The sequence below is a fragment of the Suncus etruscus genome, chromosome 2 (genome assembly GCF_024139225.1).
Source record: "Suncus etruscus isolate mSunEtr1 chromosome 2, mSunEtr1.pri.cur, whole genome shotgun sequence".
Classification (NCBI taxonomy): Eukaryota; Metazoa; Chordata; class Mammalia; order Eulipotyphla; family Soricidae; genus Suncus; species Suncus etruscus.
In genome coordinates, this window is record NC_064849.1 from 114,669,300 (window position 1) to 114,683,147 (window position 13,848).

Sequence of the window (13,848 nt, forward strand, 5' to 3'; positions counted from 1 at the left end):
TTTGAGGACCTCTACAGGTATACACGATGATTCATAGTGGACAAAAATTGTGCTTGAATTTGAAATATGTCCCTGTACTATCTCTGTAGTCTCTCAATCTCATTTTTTTTTTTATTATTTCTGTCTTCATCTACTCCTGGGACTTCCCTTGGCCCCTTAAACCTTGCCTTAGGATCTCAGTACTGAATTATAGATATAATCAAGCTCCTGCCTGAGTGCCATTACATTTGTTTTTTCCTTTGGACATTTTGTCTCCACATTCACATATGCACTTCCTCACCTCCTTTGGGGATTTACTCCATTGTCACCTTCTAGTCATGCTGACCTTGACAACCTTATTGAGAATTGCAGTGCTTCCAATATTTCTTGTCCTGTATCTTCCTGTATTTCATTTATATTATTTTTACCCCACAATATTACTTATCTATCCATAGTACTAATTTCTACCTACCTCATACTGTTTCATCAATGAGTGGAGAGAATTCTGTTTGTTTTGTTTGCTGCTGTGTTCCCAGAGCTTAGAACAGGGTCTGTATAGGGAAAATTCTCAGAAACAGTTAACCAACTAAATAAAATAAAGAACAATGGATTTTTGGGGGGGTTCACACCTGGCAGTGCCCAGGGGTTACTCCTGGCTCTATGCTCAGAAATCACTCCTGGCAGGCTCAGGGGATCATAAGGGATGCCGGATCACTGTCCTTCTGCCTACAAGGCAAACATCCTACCTCCACATTATCTCTCCAGCCCCAGAACAGTGAATTTTTATATGCACATACAGATGTATAGAGCATTGCTTGTTCTACTTCTCATCACCCTCACCCTCATGTTTTCACTGTACACTTACTATTTCTTAAATCTAGTATTTTATAGAAGTGAAATAACTAGAGCCAGTTCAGTCTTCAATGCTAATTCTTAGGCCAGAACTGAATCAGCATTTCAAAAACACTGTATTTTACGCATGGCAAATCCATTTTAACTACTTTTCCATTACTGAGCATATCTGTATGTCTAGCTTTTATGTTGTTGTTGTTTTGAGGTCACACCCAGCAGGTCTCATGGGTTAATCCTGCTCTGCTCTCAAGAATTACTCCTGGCAGTGCTCAGAGGACTATATGCGATGCTGGGAATTGAAACTGGGCTGATGGCATGCAAGACAAATGCCCTACCCACTGTGCTATGGCTCCAGACCCATATATTTGTATGTTTGGCATTCTTAACTCACATTAGAATATCTCAGCTGGGCAATAGTGAGTTTTGCAATCTAGTGTTCTGATAATCTATGACAAATACTGACATGAATTCATATAGATTTTCTAAATATTTTGAAATCACTTATTCACTCAGTCGAGTAATGCAATCATAATATAGAAATATGGGTTTCAAATACACCAATCAAACATTTAATATTTGTTACATATTGACTTAGTTTGTATTGAGTTAACACATATGATGCATTTGTGTATAGATAAAGAATAGATAGTAAGGAACTAGAATAGTTTGCATAAGATACTGACAGAATGGGGACCAGGGGACCAGGGTAAGCAGGTCTTGAAGAGAATATATAGGCCAGTCAGAAGTTCAGAGTTAGAGTAATTAGGTCATATTGGTCAGATATGCCAAACTGAGCATTTCCAAATGTCAAGAAGACTGTAAAGTTTAAAGAACTTCCCAACAGTCTTAGTCCAACTTCTTCATTGAAGAAATCAAAGGCCAGAAACAAAAGGCTAGGCATTAAGACAAGACACTTGAGTTTATCTCCAGTGTCAACTGAACCAGAATAGAGATACATTTCATCCAAAACTGACTTTAGAAATTAATTTTACTAGATGGTGTGATGGTGGAACTTTGGAAGCCTGGCAGAAAACGCACTTGAGAGAAAGAAAGTACCCCATATTTCAGTGTGTTTTAAATAAGTCTTTCCTAAGTGAGGCTGTCAGATCATGTCCTAGATTCCAGGTTTCCTCTTTAAAGTTTGATATGAATTAATGTGGAATGTTTCAGTTTGATTTGGGAAGATTGGGGACCTAAAGACACAAGAGTGGAAACTCTCCCAAAGCTAAAGCAGCTAGCTAATACTGTTACTGCTGTTTCTGCTCTAGGGAATGGAACAACCAGGACTGAGTGTGGATGTATTATTTTAATTCTGATTATGACATTAACCATCTTTAAAAAAATACTTTAGATTTTATCATTACTCCTTGAATTTTCTTTTCTTTTTTGGGGAGTTGGTCACAACCGGCAGTGCTCAGGGGTTACTCCTGGCTCTACGCTTAGAAATTGCTCCTGGCAGGCTCGGGGGACCTTTTGGGATGCCAGGATTTGAACCAACGTCCTACTGCATGCAAGACAAACGCTCTACCTCCACGCTATCTCTCTGGCCTGGAATTTTCTATTTTTGGTGACCACCAGACAACAAAAGTTCTCCCAATCTTGCAAAAGTGCCTCAAGGCTTGGGTTGGAACAGCTAATAGCAGAAACTGGGGTGGAGATTTATTTCACAAAGGCTAATTTTATGTCTTTGTAGATCCCTTTAAGTTTTTTCCTCCGAACTTGCCTCTCTGTTACACCAGTCTTTTGACAAACACAGTCTTTTGTGTTGTGAAATCTCTCAAAATGGAACAGAAGTAAGAACACTGTTTATGTTTTTGCTCTACATCTGGAAATGCTTGGGTTACTCCTTGCTCTGAGTTCAAGAATCATTCCTGGCTATGCTCAAAGTACTATATGTATGTCGGGGATTGAATCCAGGTCAACCACATCCAAGATAAGCACGTATCTGTTACACTATTGCTCCAGACCTGTACAGTAAGAACACTGTGACCAGATGGACAGGGAAGATTGAAGGTATAATGAAGTGAGGGTCGTGTTCGCTTTAGCAGCACATATACTAAAATTGGAATGATACAGAGAAGATTAGCATGGCCCCTGCGCAAGGATGACACGCAAATTCGTGAAGTGAGGGTCATCATGAGACCAGACCCTTTATGTAATCATTCCCCTTTATGGTCCAGTGATTTTCAAGACCCCCATGTACTCGATAGATATATCAAGGAGGCAAAGCAAGCCTTGGTCAGGAGTTTGTGCTTGGTCAGGAGTTACACACATCAGGAAAATATTCTCAGGCTATTCTTTAGTTACATAACAGATGTCAAGTTGGATTTACTATAACTTCACACTTTATCCTTATCTTCCAAGATCTGCAATGGAGACAAGATCAACAACGAATAGCAAAACAAACAAAGAAACAAACTATAAATTGGGCTTCCATATAACCTAGCAACACCACTGCTAGGAATATACCTTACAGCCCCCAAAAAACACAATGCATAAAAATTCTCTGCACTTCTCTATTCATTGCAGCACTATACACAATAAACAGAATCTGAAAACAAGCTAAGTATCTGAGAATAGATGAGTGGATAAAAAACTGTGATACACAAAAGCACTGAGGGGAGAGTAAATGATCATGCAAGGAGTCTATAGTTAATCCCATGACAGTATACTTCAGGGATGGAGAAACCCTGTGTCTCCTAGGCCAAGGGAATTCCTTCTACAATATCCCCAATAATTACTGTGCCTATGCAGGGGGAAAAAGAAAAAAAATAAGCACAAAATAATCATTTTTCCACATATATATATATTGATTGATTGATTGTTTTTTTGACATCTTTATTTTGGTATAGATATTGAAGTTGATGTCTCCTTTTGTATTTTATATTATTTTATCTTATCTTTTTCTTTTTGCACTCCGGCATGATTTGAATTCAGAACTGAGACTATTGTGTGGTGCTTCTCTTTATTGCTCTAGGGCTCACTGGATATTTAATTTGACATTTATTTTTGTATTGTTATGGTGTTTCAATTACCTTTTTCATGTCCTCTCTCAAACTGAGGCTGATAGCCACTAGAAGGACTCCACCCATTTTCAGCATATTTTTATTAATTAATTAATTTTTAAAATTTTTGCTTAATATTTACCCTATCCTATTGCTTTTCTTTCCCTCAAACAAAACCACATAACTCGATTTATCTAGATTAGCCTCTCAAATTGAGGGAGAAACAAGGGAGGGCACCAGGACCAAATAGATGTATGATCGCTGATAGTAAGCTAGACAAAGAGGGGACCTCCTACCCTAGCAGCCTGGGGGGTGATGGTGGGAGATATGGGTTGCAGAAAGGGAACAAGGAAGGGGAGAGGACAAATTTGGTGGTGGGTATTCCCATGATTCAATGTTAATATGTACCTAAAATACTAATGTGAAAGATATGTAAGCCACTATGATCAAAATAAAAATTAAAAAAAAGTAAAAAAATACAAAAAAACTGTGGTATACCTACACAATAGAATACTAAACTACTGTTAGAATAAATAAAATCATAAAATTTACTTATACTTGGATGGATATGGAGAATATTATGCTGAGAAAAATGAGTTAGAGGGAGAGGAATAGATATAGAATGATCACACTCATTTGTGGAATATAAAAAAAAGATAGTATGGTAATAATATCCAAACACAATAAAGAGAATGACCATTAGGACCATTCTATGGCAGGAAGCTTGCCACAAATAGAGGAGTGCAGTTAGGGCAGAGAAGGGACCATTATAACAATGATAGATGAAAATAATCACTCTGGACAAGGAAGCGTGCTGAAAGGAGATAAAGTTATAGGCATGATATTCCTTCAGTAATAATATTGCAAACCACAGTGTCTAAAAAGAAAAAGGAAGAAAAGAAAGGGAAAAAAGGAAGAAAAAAAGAAAAAAGGGAAGAAAAATATCTGACACAGAGGCAGGCATTATAGAACAGAAAAGAAACTGAGGCATTGGTGGTGAAAAATATTCACTGGTGAAGGGTTTTGTACCTTGTATGGATAAAACTCAATCATGAACAACTTTTTAACTGTGTATCTCATGGTGATTCAGTTAAATAATTTATTCATTAAAAAGCAAAAACAGAGGCCAGAGCAACAGCACAGTAGTAGGGTGTTTGCCTTGCATGTGGATGACACAGATCGGACCTTGGTTCGATCTCTGGTGTCCCATATGGTCCCCCAAGCTAGGAACAATTTCTGAGCACATAGCCAGAAGTAACCCCTGAGCATCACTGGGTGTGGCCCAAAACAAACAAAAAAGGCAAAACAAAGAATAACTCTGCCAGAGGCAACAGAAACTGAGAAATAGTAGTTAGCAGGAAGCTTAATATTGGGGAGGGGTATGGAGATAAGGATGGGAAAGAACACTGTGGCAATGGTGGAGAAAAATGGACACTGATGAAAGGTGTGGTGCTGAAATGTGTTATTATGAAACCCTACCATGGTGCTTAAAAAAAAAGGAACAGCAAAGAAAACACAATCTGATAGCAGGTTATTAAATCATAAATTTTTGTTCCTTTTCCTAATCTATTGTGAAATATCATGAGAGAAATTCATAGGTGATTAAAATCATAAGACTAGGTGTGGTCCAGAGAAATAGGGTAGTGGTGCTGATGGTAAAGTAGGTAGGATACTTACTTTTCACACTGTTGACCTCTCAGTTAAATTTCTGGCAGCTCATATGGTTCCATTACTCTGTCAGGAGTGATCCCTGAGTACAGAGCGAGGAGTAAGCCCTGAGAACCTGTGGGTGTGGCCCAAAAACAAATTAAAAAATAAAGAATAGGTGTTTAACAGATTATGAAAATAACTTGATCATGTCAACAAGTAATCTAAAAGTCAAACTAGAAAAATTATATAAATGTAGGAAGGGGATTATCTGGAGTTCAGGGATTTGTCATATTCAATCATGTTTTGGTAAAAAGAAAGCTGTATTGATAAAATGATAAAATGTGAAAGGGCATGCTTAATATATAGAGAAATTCTTGGGAGAGTATGTTGGATTTCAGTCTTTGGTTATATTTTGATACACAGGCTTAATCCTACTAATAAATATATTATTAAAAATAGAATAGAATAGAAATAATCTTATAAAATAAAGAACAAAGTTAGAGGACCTACATTTCCCAATTTTAAAATTTAAAACAAAGCTATGGTAATCAAAACAGTGTGATGCTGGCATTAGGACAGGTTTATAAATCAGTGGAACACAATCAAGGACCCCAAAATAAACCTTTATATATATACATATATATGTATATATATATATATATATATATATATATATATATATATATATATATATGTTTTGGTTTTGGGGCCACACCTGGTGGTGCTCAGGGGTTACTCCTGGCTGTCTGCTCAGAAATAGCTCCTAACAGGCATGGGGGACCATATGGGACACCGGGATTCGAACCAATCACCTTTGGTCCTGGATCGGCTGCTTGCAAGGCAAATGCCGCTGTGATATCTCTCCGGGTCCAAACCTTTATATTTATACCACAGTTTGTTTATCCACTAATCTTTTCATAGACATTTTGGCTGTTTCTAATTTCTAGCTATTACAAATAGAATTGCAATGAACATTTGCATACAATCTTTGTATGAACATATGCTCTCATTTTTCACAAATATCAGGAGTACTGGCATTATTATGTAAGATTATTTTTAATTAAAAGTTTTCCTGTGATAGAAAATATACAACATATACAATTTTCATTTATAATTATTTTAGCCTTTTATTTTATTTTATTTTATTTTATTTTAGATCACCCGGTGACTCTCAGGGGTTACTCCTAGTTATGTGCTCAGAAATAGCCCCTGGCTTGGGGGACCATATGGGACGCTGGGGGATTGAATTGCAGTCAGTCCTAGGTTAGCGCATGCATGGCAACCACCATACCGCCTGAGCCACCGCTCCATCTTAACCATATTAAAGTGCTTTGTTGAGTATGTTCAAATTACTGTTAAACAAAACTTTTCCATCTTGAAAATCTGAAGTTCTCTGCTCATTAAGCAACAGCTCACTGCTTTCCCCATATCCTGACCCATGATAAACACTATTTTACTTCCTCTTTCTCTGGTTGGCTACTTTAGATACCTCACACTAGACTCATGCTATCTGTTTCTTTGGGCTAAAGTTACTCAACACAATGCCATCAAGTTTCATTGGGGCTGCAGCATGGGAAAGTTTTCTTCTTTTATAATGCTGAAAAATAACCTTTCATGTGTATATGCCATACTTGATTTTGGCATTCATCTGTGCATGGACATCTGGATTACTTCCATCTCTTGGCTATTGGAACAGTGTTGCTATAAACTTCGGCATGCAAATATCTACTAAAAATTTATTTAGTTTAAGGAAACTCACAAACTATTCACTAAAATGGCTGTCTCAGATTACATTTTCAACAGTAGGATATGGCAGTCTCAGTTCTTCAAAATCCTGTCAACATTTGGTATGACCAGTTCTATTAATTTTAGCTACTTTCATAGGTGTCCAGTAATATCTCATTATGGTCTTAATTTGCACTTTACCAATGACTAATGACGTTAAGCATTTTACCATATGATTACTGTTTGTTTCTCCTTCGGGAAGGTTGAGGAACTCTAAGTGAAACAATGGACTGGGTGGAAACTCTCCCAAAAGTCAGAGCTCCTTGTTTTTACTGTGTTTTTTTTTTTTTTTTTTTCTGCAGCTGTTCCAGACAATGATTCCACAGGCTGAGTGTGGGTTTGTTGTCTTGACACTGCCTGTGATAATGGTCCGTTTAGAAAATGTTCTGGGCTTTATCATCTAGCCACATATTTTGTGTATCTTTAAAATTAGGTCATTCGTTTTCTTGTACTTGAGTTTGGAAGTTATTTATATTTTTGAATAAATCCTTTGTAAGATATATAAGATCTTATACAATTTGAAATATTTTCTCCAACTTTTTATTCTCTTAACAGTATCTTTGAGAGTATTTTTTTACTTATATAAAGTTATTTATCAATGTTTTATTTACAGATTATCTTTGGTGTACTAGTTAGGAAATCTTTGCCTAACATTGGATCACAGATTACTCCTGCATTTTCCTATAAGAAAACTTACTGTACTGGAGCTGCATAGGGCCCTACTAACAATGCTTACAAAATTTTATATTTGTTAGCTTTACCTTTAAACCTATGATCCACTTGAATTAAATTTAAATATCGTGGATAGATCAAGGGTTATATTTTTATATCAAAATTATTTAGCATGTTTTATAACTACCCCTTTCTTTATTAAACTGTCTTTGTCAAAAGTCGGTCCATGTGTTAATGGGTCTATTTCTGAATTCTATTCTACTCTACTGAGCCATTGTTAAGCTCTTGTCATATTATATTCATACCATTGTACATCATAAAATCAGGTAGCATTAATGCTCCAAATTTGTTAGAACTTTAAACTGCTGGGGCCAGAGAGATAACGCAGTGGTAGGTCACTTGCCTTGCATGCAGCTGACCCTTATGAGCTCCCAGCCTTCCAGGGGCAATTTCTGAGTGAAGAGCCAGGAGTAACCCCTGAGCACCACTGGGTGTGGCCCCAAAACTGATCAATTAATCAATCAATTAATCAAGTTTTTTAGAAAAAGAACTTTACACTGTTTTGTTATTCTTGGTTATTCACTTTTACTTTCATGTAAATTTTAGAATAAATTTAATTTCTATCAAAACAGTCTACTAGGATTGTATTGATTCTATGGATCATTTCAGATAGCATTGACATCTTTATTTATTTATTTATTTATTTATTTTTGCTTTTTGGGCCACACCCGGTGACACTTAGGGGTTACTCCTGACTATGCACTCAGAAATCGCTCCTGGTTTGGGGACCATATGGGATGCCAGGGAATGAAACCACGGTCCATCCTAGACTAATGCATACAAGGCAGATGCCCTACCACTTGTGCCACTGCTTCAGTCCCAGCACTAACATCTTAACATTACTGAATCATATGAGGGATAATATCAATCACCAATAATTGTTATCTTTTTAAATTCCTCTAAACTAAACTTTTATAGTGTTTTTTGCATTGTTATTAGACATCCTTTTTAATCATATTTATTTTTATTATTTAATGTCTTTGGAGTATTTGTTGTTGTTGTTGTTGTTGTTGCTTCTGGTTTTTTTTTTGTTTGTTTGTTTTGGGTCACACCTGGTGGTGGGGCTCAGGGGTTACTTCTGGCTCTGCACTCAGAAATTACTCCTGACAGACTCGGGGACCATATGGGATGCCAGGATTCAAACCACCATCTGTCATGCAAGGCAAACACCCTATTGCTGTGCTCCCTCTCCGGTCCCGTCTTTGGAGTATTTTTTTTAAACAATTTGTTATTTTAAATTATTCATGCTGAATTGGTTTTTAATGATCACATTTCTCTTTGAGATACTTGTGGATCCTCTAATACTACTAGATGTGTAAGAAAGTAAAAAATGTGGGACCAGAGAGATGGCATGGAGGTAAGGCGTTTGCCCTGCATGCAGAAGGACAGTGTTTCAAATCCCGGCATCCCATATGGTCCCCCGAGCCTGCCAGGAGCGATTTCTGAGCGTAGAGCCAGGAGTAACCCCTGAGCACTGCCGGGTGTGACCCCCAAATCTCCCCCCCAAACCCCCTCCCCCCCAAAAGAAAGTCAAAGGTGTTGGTTTATTTTATGACATGCCCACTAAATTGTACTTTTACAGGTCTGGCTGAAGGCAAATTTTACCCTGATTTTCTTTGCTACTTGATGTAGGTAGAATCCCTTTTCTTTATCTTTGTATGAGGAGAGTTCTTGTTTTTTCTTTTCTAGGGTTTCCTGGTTCTCTGTTATGGCAAACAAAACCCAGAGATTAAGCTCCTGGCACAAATATGACCAGTTTTCTAGTCACGATGGGCTTTTGGCCACTGAAAGCCACAAAGCTTCGCTGGGCAGGAAGTGGGGCACAGACGGCAGGTGGCTTGCCAAGGCAGCTGAAAGAGAGCTCTATATTCATGGCAGGATTGTAGAGCTTGGACAGCCGTGACAGTACTACATACCTGCCAGTCCCAGTAGTGAGATAATTAGGGTAATTTAGGTTTTGTCTTCAGGTCACAATGTTTAGAACTGTCAGCAGTATCCATAATGTTTAAAAATGAAGAATCATGGTCCAGCAAAGAGCAGAAAGAACCTAGTAAAGTCTTCATGCAGGTATGAAAAGATGAGAGGCCACAGATTAATTTTTACCCTAATACAACTTGATTTGGGGAAATTGGAAAGAAAAATGGATCATATCCAAAAGAGACAAATAGAAACAAGAGATCTAGGTCATGTTACAAGTTCTATATCTTAAGGAGATTTTTCATTTTTAAAAGACCTGAGATTTAATTACTAATGTGGCTTTATGGTGATTACCCATAAGGTCTCCGGATATTTAGTAGAAAGTTCCACCCTAGGGCCACTTTTTAAAATCTTAGCCTTAACTACAATCTTTATTTTATTCAATTGCAAGCTTTTACCTTCCTGTGATTTCAAGAGCAATAAAAGAACACCATACTCTCAGCCCATGCTCATCAATTCATGAAATCTTGCTTTCTTTTTATCAAATAAGGCATTCGTATCTTTGGTGAAAATATAAAACATTATACTTACCTGGCAGGGGAGATACCATGATCACGAAGGTGGTTTTCCCAGGAAGAGTCTCACCCATTGCACTCCGAGTGTGCTGACCCCTGCGGTGTGCTGACCCCTGTGATTTCCCCAAATGTGGGAAACTCAACTGCATAATTTGTGGTAATGGGGACTGCGTTCGCGCTCTCCCCTGAAGAAAAATAAAATAAAACATTAGACATTGTCATTTAAACCTTTTTTGTTAATAAATTTATTAGAAAGCAGTTTTTCTTAACCCTGAAAGTACAGCAAGTATATTTTTCTGTCCCTTGATAGTACAATTACAAAAATTTTCTAAAACTACAACTGGCTGAGGGCTCCAGGTCTTGATCCAAAGCCTGTGACTTCAAAGTGAACACAGAATAGAATATTTATTAGAATAAGGACCCCACTCCACTTTACCCACAAAGCCTGTTATTTTGTGTTTCATTATTTTGTTTGTTTTGTATTTCGGCCACACACAGCAGTGTTCAAGGATTACTTCTGGTTCTGCACTCAGGAATTACTCCTGGTGGTGCTTGGGGAATCATATGGGATGCTGAGGATTGAGCTCAGGTAGATTGCATTCAAAGCAATTGCCTTTCATATTGTACTATTGCTCTGTTCCTATTTAGTATATATCACCTCAAAAGAAAAGGCTCAGATATAAGTCTTGGGGCAGCAAATATCAGAGGAATGCAAGGAAGATTCTACTGGAGACAGAGCTTAATAGATAAAACCAGAATAGATGAACTTGTACCAAGAGAGACCCTAGTGCCACCCCTTAATTTAACTAAGAATCACACCCAGAGGGAAGATGGGAGATTTAACATGTTAATGAAACATGACCCATGCAGAACAAAAAGCCACACTAGGCAGGCACTAAAGTAGTCACCTCTTCTAGCTGTCTGTGCTATAAGGACTGAAGTGGGTCAGGGTCAGGATGATTTCAACTGAGACTCAGTAGGTAGTGAGTGAGGGGTTTCCAAGCTGGCCCCTACTTGTCTTTCTTTCTGCTCAGGACTTAGGATAAAAAAATGCATCATGTAAGTCTATATTTGTGTGTCTATTTCTTCCTAATTACTACCAGAGAGGGGACAGGCCAGATCTACTCTCAGAGCTGTCACAGAATTAGACAGCAGTGAGAGGTGCCCAATGATGGGAAGGGATGAAAACCCACTGGCTTGTTCACTTTTAAATGGCTAATGCTGAGTTTAATGTATAGGAATTGTACCTAAAATTTAAAAATAACACATAGAAATGTTTAATATCCTTTTGATTATTGCAATGCACTCAATCTTTCCACATGGGCATTCATGTAGAAACATCCTATGTGATGAATAATTTGAGAGAATATGACCCAGTTTCTTCAGAGCCTGGTGAGGGCAGAGCTTCAGAAGTGTCAGCTCTCTTTTTATTCAGGTTGCATCACAAACTTAGAATCAGAGAGACCAGGGGAAACAGAAGTGAGCATAAGAAGGATACAAGTTCTTTAGCCTAATTAAAACAAGAGCCATCATTTTTAGTCCAGGGAAGTGCCAGGAAGCTGACCTTGCGACAGGCCAGCAGAGAGAATCAAGATGTTACCCCACAAACAAAGGCTCCTTTCTCTCACACCCAACTCCAAGTCCTCAGGCATTAAAGTACACATACACACTTACTAACATAAGTATAAATCAGCCAATCACATGTTTGGTAACTTTATCTGAAAAGTTGCTCAAGGGTTATGCAGGTCTTAGATTTAGTCCTTCCTCTCCCTTCCACCCCCTCTCTCTTCTTTTGTAAGACTCATGGTTGAAATATTTTTTAAATTGGGAAAAGAAAAATGGAATTCAGTACTACTGAATCAGAGAGTATATTCTTTGCAAGTACTTTGACTAAATTTGGTGATGCAGCTAGCTGTTCCATAATTAAAAATTTTTTTTTACCAATAAATTCCCGGTTAAGGGCACTGTGAAATAGGGCTTATTCCATGAAAATTCATTTGACTGAATAATGAGCCAAGGGTCCTAGACCTGCTTGGTGTATATATCACTTAGCTTCTCCCTTTTATGGCCTCAAACTGCACCCTATGAAATCCTCCAAACTGCACCCTATGAAATCCTCATAAAAACAGCCCTGGTAGAGTTTACCATAGAGGCAATAAGAAAATACATTATGTATCTGAATAATAGGTTAATAACTGACATCTTAAAAGGTTGAAAAAGGGGCTGGAGAGATAGCATGGAGGTAAGGCATTTGCCTTGCATCCAGAAGGACGGTGGTTCGAATCCCAGCATCCCACATGGTTCCCCGAGCCTGTCAGGAGCGATTTCTGAGCAAAGAGCCAGGAGTAACCCTTGAGCGCTGCTGGGTGTGACCCAAAAACCAAAAACCAAAAACCAAAAAAAAAAAAAAAAAAGTTAAAAAAGGATAAATTTCCAGGCATTTGTTAAGTTGTTATTAAATTTATAGTAAACTAGAGATTCAGGTTGTGAGGAAGATAAGGAGGGCATCACAAGTTTTGTATCAGAAATTAAAATTATTGTTTCTACAAGATCACTGGGACTTCAACTGACATGAAAACATTCTGAAGAATAATAAGACCCAATTTACAGTTGAGATTACAGATCAAGTATGATGAGAGTTGGGAAAAGTAGCAAACAGTGCTTTATATATATTTTTGTTTCTTTGTATTGGGCTCAGAAATCCTCCCAAACAATGTTTAGCATTCTCAGGAGGCTCTCCCTTAAACTTTTGCTTAACTTCAATGATTATTCAATTAAAGGGGTTTTTTTGGGGGGGGACTATTTTTTCAATAATATCTTTATTTAGGGGCCTGAGCGGTGGCACAAGCAATAGGGCATCTGCCTTAAATGTGCTAACCTAGGATGGGCCACAGTTTGAATCTCTGGTATCCCATATGGTCCCCCAAGCAAGGAGCAATTTCTGAGCACAGATCTAGGCGTAACCCCTGAGCATCACCAGATGTGGCCCAAAAACCAAGAAAAAAATCTTTATTTAAACACCATGATTACAAACATAGTAGTAGTTGGGATTCAGTTATAAAAAAAAAAAGAACACTCCCTGGGCCGGAGAGATAGCATGGAGGTAAGGCATTTGCCTTGCATGCAGAAGGATGGTGATTCAAATCCCGGCATCCCATATTATTCCCCGAGCCTGCCAGGAGCGATTTCTGAGCATAGAGCCAGAAGTAACCCCTGAGCGCTGCTGGGTGTGACCCAAAAAACAAAGCAAATAAAACAAAACAAAACAAAAATGAACACTCCCCCTTCACCAGTGCTACCTTCCTTTTCTCACTCACTATTATTGTCATAATAGTTGTTAGTGTAGTTATTTC

General features: G+C 37.9%; 1 non-coding gene and 1 pseudogene across 1 annotated transcript; both read left to right on the forward strand.

The window, feature by feature from the left end:
- Positions 1-2,863: 2,863 nt before the first annotated feature.
- LOC126003236 (U6 spliceosomal RNA) lies at positions 2,864-2,970 on the forward strand. The gene has a single exon (XR_007493768.1). It is a non-coding gene; the product is annotated as a U6 spliceosomal RNA (small nuclear RNA).
- Positions 2,971-10,503: 7,533 nt separating this feature from the next.
- LOC126002797 (uncharacterized) lies at positions 10,504-10,683 on the forward strand (annotated as a pseudogene).
- Positions 10,684-13,848: the final 3,165 nt, after the last annotated feature.